This window comes from Macrobrachium nipponense, chromosome 38 (assembly GCF_015104395.2).
Source record: "Macrobrachium nipponense isolate FS-2020 chromosome 38, ASM1510439v2, whole genome shotgun sequence".
Lineage (NCBI taxonomy): Eukaryota > Metazoa > Arthropoda > Malacostraca > Decapoda > Palaemonidae > Macrobrachium > Macrobrachium nipponense.
Window position 1 is genome coordinate 46,470,857 of NC_061098.1, and position 6,716 is coordinate 46,477,572.

Sequence of the window (6,716 nt, forward strand, 5' to 3'; positions counted from 1 at the left end):
AGGTCTTTCATGTTAAAGGATTTGATTATTTGTTCTGGGGAGTTGTTCGTCTGGGAGGCGCATTCATACGCTTTCCCTTTTACCTTTTAAAATTGGATATTTAAATCTTTATACAGACAGTGACGATTTCATTGAGTGCTGATGCCTATTTACCAATGAAATTGAGATTTTCATATTTTGCTGCTTTTATTAAAGAACAACGATTGAAATATATAGAAAGACAACTGAGATTTCGATGGCTTTTTCTTGCCTGTTTAGCAACAAACTTGCGATCTTCGTATTGTGTAATTTTATAATTGATTAATGATTTAAATCCATTAAAAGATAAATAAGTTAGAAAAGAAATATTGTTATCTTTTTACTAACGACCTTGAGATTTTAGTATTACGTCATTTTCACACGAATTTCGGAGCATCAACTCAAAAACTCCAAATGGGAAAATTGCAGACGACCAGACGTCCTATTTTTCCCCCTTTGATGTTTACCTGAAGCTAAGATCAAAGCCCTTCGCCAAAATACTTGACGTGAAAATCGCGGACGATTCTTCTTATGTTTACAATGATAAGAAAAAGCAATTTGATCCAAGGCAGAATTATATAATACAGCATTACCTTATGCATTAATGTAAAAAGGAATGAGTGTCTCAATGTGTTTTGTGTCTGCACATTTATACACGTGTGAATATGGCAATAATAATAATAATAATAATAATAATAATAATAATAATAATAATAATAATAATAATAATAATAATAATAATAATATGTGGCGCCGTGGCAGAGTGGGTTAGGTCGTCAATGGACTGGTTACGTTAAGTTAAGCAACATTGGGGCTGATCAGTCGTTGGATGGGTGACCGCTCTCCTCGGCGTTGATTCCTTAGGAAAGGATCTTTACCATAATTTCCTCAGTCAACTCAGCTTTAAATGAGTACCTATCCCTGATGGGGTAGGGTCCAGCTATGGTTAAATACAATAAGCAAAAACTCAGCAATGATGGAAAGAAATAAAGGAATAAACGACAACGACGTAAATGGAACCTCTGGCAACAGAGGAGCTTCGTCCGGCAACCAGGTATTCAACCCAATTGAAGGGGAAGACGGTCAGGCAACTGACCACCAAAACGACAGTAATCAACAGCCTGAGATTGGAGCTACAGAAGCAAAAAGGAAGAAATGGACAAGAGAAGAAATAAGGAAATTTGGAGATGCTACATCAGAAGCAACCCGACGAAGAGAGAATATAGAAGAATGTTGGTCAACATCTGGAATGAGAGGAATAACACTCCCCAAACAGAGCAGAGGCTGGTAGACCAAGTAAGGAACATAAAGAAAAAGAACTGGCTCTCCCCAATAGAAAGAGAAGAACTGGAAAGGGAAATGTCACATGACAACGAATTACCCGAAGACGAACTGAGAGACGATGCCACAAAAGATGACAGGGATGAAGAGGCATCAAACAACGACACACGAAGAAGCACCGACGAAGTAACAGAGAGGATGGAATGGGTAGAAAATATTAGACAATGGATGAAGCCAGATACAGAGAGAACAAAGATCCCCTCCATGAAAGCCTACAATACCAAGAAATTAAGGGAGAAAACAAGTGAGGTCAATGAAATAATGGGCATAATACACACCACCAGTATCACAGAAACAAATAACTTGGAAACCAACCCAACAGAAACCAAAACAGCAACCTCCTTGGAAAAGGCGCCTGGAAAAGCAAATCATGGTGATGAGATCTGACTTGAGTAAACTAAAAGAGATGGCAGAAAAAATGCTAAGAAGCAAGAAAACAAGTGAGGAACTGAACGAGAAATACAAAGTACACGAGAGGGGACTAAACAACACAATAGAGGATGTAAAACAGAGGCTTAAGGCCAAAGCACATAAGATCCAACGATACATGAACAGGAAGAAGGGATACCAACAGAACAAACTATTCAGAACCAACCAGAAAAGACTATACAGCCAACTAAGAGGGGAAGACAACCACCCAGAAATTCCTGAAGCTGAACCAAGTGTGAGACTCTGGGAAAACATATGGAGCAATCCGGTATCACACAACAAACATGCAACATGGCTATCGGAAGTCAAGGAAGAATAAAACAAAGATTCACAGAGATCACGACAGACACAGTCAGACGCCAACTAAAGAAAATGCCAAACTGGAAAGCCCCAGGTCCCGATGAAGTCCATGGATACTGGCTCAAAAACTTCAAGGCCCTACACCCACGAATAGCAGAACAACTCCAGCATTGTATCTCAAATCACCATGCACCCAAATGGATGACCACAGAAAGAACATCCTTAGTACAAAAAGACAAGAGTAAGGGAAATATAGCCAGTAACTACAGGCCTATTACCTGCCTACCAATAATGTGGAAGTTACTAACAGGTATCATCAGTGAAAGGCTATACAATTACCTAGAGGAGACAAACACCATCCCCCACCAACAGAAAGGCTGCAGAAGGAAGTGTAGGGGCACAAAAGACCAGCTCCTGATAGACAAAATGGTAATGAAAAACAGTAGGAGAAGGAAAACCAACCTAAGCATGGCATGAATAGACTATAAGAAAGCCTTCGACATAATACCACACACATGACTAATAGAATGCCTGAAAATATATGGGGCAGAAAAGGAAGAAAACAACCATCGCTTCCTCAAAAATACAATGCACAACTGGAATACAATACTACAAGCTCTGGAATAAGACTAGCAGAGGTTAATATCAGGAGAGGGATCTTCCAGGGCGACTCACTGTCCCCACTACTCTTCGTAGTAGCCATGATTCCCATGATAAAAGTACTACAGAAGATGGATGCCGGGTACCAACTCAAGAAAAGAGGCAACAGAATCAACCACCTGATGTTCATGGACGACATCAAGCTGTATGGTAAGAGCATCAAGGAAATAGATACCCTAATCCAGACTTTAAGGATTATATCTGGGGACATCAGGATGGAGTTTGGAATAGAAAAATGTGCCTTAGTCAACATACAAAAAGGCAAAGTAACGAGAACTGAAGGGATAAAGCTACCAGATGGGAGCAACATCAAACACATAGATGAGACAGGATACAAATACCTGGGAATAATGGAAGTAGGGGATATAGAACACCAAGAGATGAAGGACAAGATCAGGAAAGAATATATGCAGAGACTCAAGGCGATACTCAAGTCAAAACTCAACGCCGGAAATATGATAAAAGCCATAAGCACATGGGCAGTGCCAGTAATCAGATACAGAGCAGGAATAGTGGAATGGACGAAGGCAGAACTCCGCAGCATAGATCAGAAAACCACGAAACATATGACAATACACAAAGCACTACACCCAAGAGCAAATATGGACAGACTATACATAACACGAAAGGAAGGAGGCAGAGGACTACTAAGTATAGAGGACTGTGTCAAAATCGAGAACAGAGCACTGGGGCAATATCTGAAAACCAGTGAAGACGAGTGGCTAAAGAGTGCATGGGAAGATGGACTAATAAAAGTAGATGAAGACCCAGAAATATATAGAGACAGGAGAATGACAGACAGAACAGAGGACTGGCACAACAAACCAATGCACGGACAATACATGAGACAGACTAAAGAACTAGCCAGCGATGACACATGGCAATGGCTACAGAGGGGAGAGCTAGAGAAGGAAACTGAAGGAATGATAACAGCGGCACAAGATCAGGCCCTAAGAACCAGATATGTTCAAAGAACGATAGACGGAAATAACATCTCTCCCGTATGTAGGAAGTGCAATACGAAAAATGAAACCATAAACCACATAGCAAGCGAATACCCGGAACTTGCACAGAACTAGTACAAAAAGAGGCATGATTTAGTGGCAAAAGCCCTCCACTGGAGCCTGTGCAAGAAACATCAGCTACCTTGCAGTAATAAGTGGTACGTGCACCAACCTGAAGGAGTGATAGAGAACGATCAGGCAAAGATCCTCTGGGACTATGGTATCAGAACGGATAGGGTGATACGTGCAAATAGACCAGACGTGATGATGACTGACAAAGTCAAGAAGAAAGTATCACTCATTGATGTCGCAATACCATGGGACACCAGAGTTGAAGAGAAAGAGAGGGAAAAAATGGATAAGTATCAAGATCTGAAAATAGAAATAAGAAGGATATGGGATATGCCAGTGGAAATCGTACCCATAATCATAGGAGCACTAGGCACGATCCCAAGATCCCTGAAAAGGAATCTAGAAAAACTAGACGCTGAAGTAGTGTGATCCTAGAAACGGCGCACATAGTAAGAAAAGTGATGGACTCCTAAGGAGGCAGGATGACAACCCGGGGACCCCGCCCACTCTAAATACCACCCAGTCGAATTGGAGGACTGTGATAGAGCAAAAAAATAAATAAATAAATATATATATATATATATATATATATATATATATATATATATATATATATATATATATATATATATATATATATATATATATATAAATAATAATAATAATAATAATAATAATAATAATAATAATAATAATAAAAGGAACCCCAATATCTCTAAAGATAAGATTTGTGATAAAAAAAGAAAAATCCGACAGAGGACGAGAGGAAAACGTTCCCATAGGCAATATCAATTTGAGGAATATCACGACTTGTAACATTACCTCTCCGGGATTCGTAATTTCCTGATGCCCTCCAATTTTCCCCTCGCTAACGAATCCTATTCCGTTGGCCATTGGAAAGAGTTTAAATCATCATTATTCTCCTACGTGGCCGGAAAGATGTGTAAAGTTCGAGTCTTTCATCTCAGTGAATTTCCCCTGCGTTAAATCTAGGATGATGGCTGAGAGAAAAAGGAAATATTTATTTTCCAGTCTCGTGCACAGAAGTGTGAAAGAAGCAGCTATACCGGAATCAGTAAATATTAAGGAGACGAAGAATGGAAATAGCCACAGATTAACGAATTGTGTTTCTGGGCCATTATACCGTAAAACAATATTTTTTCCCATCTCGTACACAGAAGTTTTATGAATACAGGCGCTTCCGAATTAGCAGATATCAAGTCAATGATAATCTGATGAAGACAGTTGGAAATTTTGTGTTACTTGATTACTTAAATCTGATGGACACAGGTGAACCAGATTCATCAAAAATAAAGTAAACAAAAGGGTGGAAAAGACAGTTTACAATGTCTCACTAGATCAGTATACTAAAATAAATAATTTGTTTTCATCTCGTCCACTGAAGTCTGAAAGACACAGGCATTCCAGAATTAGCAAATATATAATGTGAGTGATACTAAGGTAAAGACCCAGATTAAAACATTGTCTTACTAGGTCAGTATAATATTACTCTGTCATAAGTTATGTGAATGACGAATTATTGTAAAAATAAATTATATAAAAGAAAACGGCATAGATTAAAATATTGTCTTACTAAGCCAGTCATACTTAAAGTGACACACTTTTATGAGATAAGTGAATGAAGGATTATCATTATAAGAATATAATGATAAAATAAAATTTAAAAAAAAAACACATAGAAGGAAAAATTATTTCAAAAAAGTGTAATGTCACATGCATGGCTGCGTGATTTTCATCATTTACTTTAAAATTAACTGACATCTACAAGACTTGGTACCACGCAAGTCACAGACGAGAAAGGATGACAAAGGTATTAAAAATGACGGATTTAAGATAAATGCAAAGTTGCATTTAACGAAGATTATTACTATGTCACTCAGAAGAATTTTACGCAGGAGTTGAAGACACTAGCTACGTGGCAATACGGTTACATTTATTAGCAAAACAAATAGTACCACTATGAAAACCCCAGAGAATGCAAATCCCTTTTATGAAGATCCCGGAATCCAAAGTAAAAAAATTCTTGTTCATCACCAATCATAAAATAATAGTTAACAGCAGCTCTTCATTCTTTCACCCTGTGACTTTGGATGGATGGTTTCTACCCTGGCACCGTGGAACACATGAATGTGGTACACAAACTCTTGTGTTCTAATTCTGTAAATTAAGGATGCACTGTCATTCTCGATCTAAACGCGATTGATGTAAATGGGAAGTTATGTAAGGCAGAGAGGATAAGTAACTTAATAGTGTGTTACGAGTTAGCAATATAAATGAACACTTCTGGATACTTGTCACAAATATTTTCCAATTGACTTATTCTCTGAGGGAGATGCAATGGGGAATTATTTGCTTCGAACAGATTTCAAAACCAAACTGTACCGTTCCAATTTCAAATGCTTATGTATAATTGCCCTCCCAACGACCAACAACAACAGTCTGATTTGCCTGGTGAGATTTCAAAAGTTCAAGAAGGCCTCCAATATTAGGATCGTCCTCCCTATGTCCCTCCCTATAGCGGGCGGGGGCAGGGGGACTCAGACCACGTGCTGTGCATTGAAGGAGTTACTAGGCAATAGTATGCCGGTGTGCAAGACTGTCTGTCGCCTCTCTCCCCCTCACCGATCGCTAGAGAGAGTGATTATTGAATTATAATTTGTATATAGTCTTCATTCCATTGTGTACTTTCCTTACTACGTTCTTGAGTTATATTACTGTTTTTGCTATTAAATTAATGATTTACTAGCTGTAGTTGACTCTATCTTCCCCTTTTTATCGGTCGTATTCATCTATTTCTTTTCGAGTTGCAGTTCCGAAGGTTATGGAAGAGAGGAACTCTCTTTTCCGCTCTTAGCGCGTGTAAGATTCGTT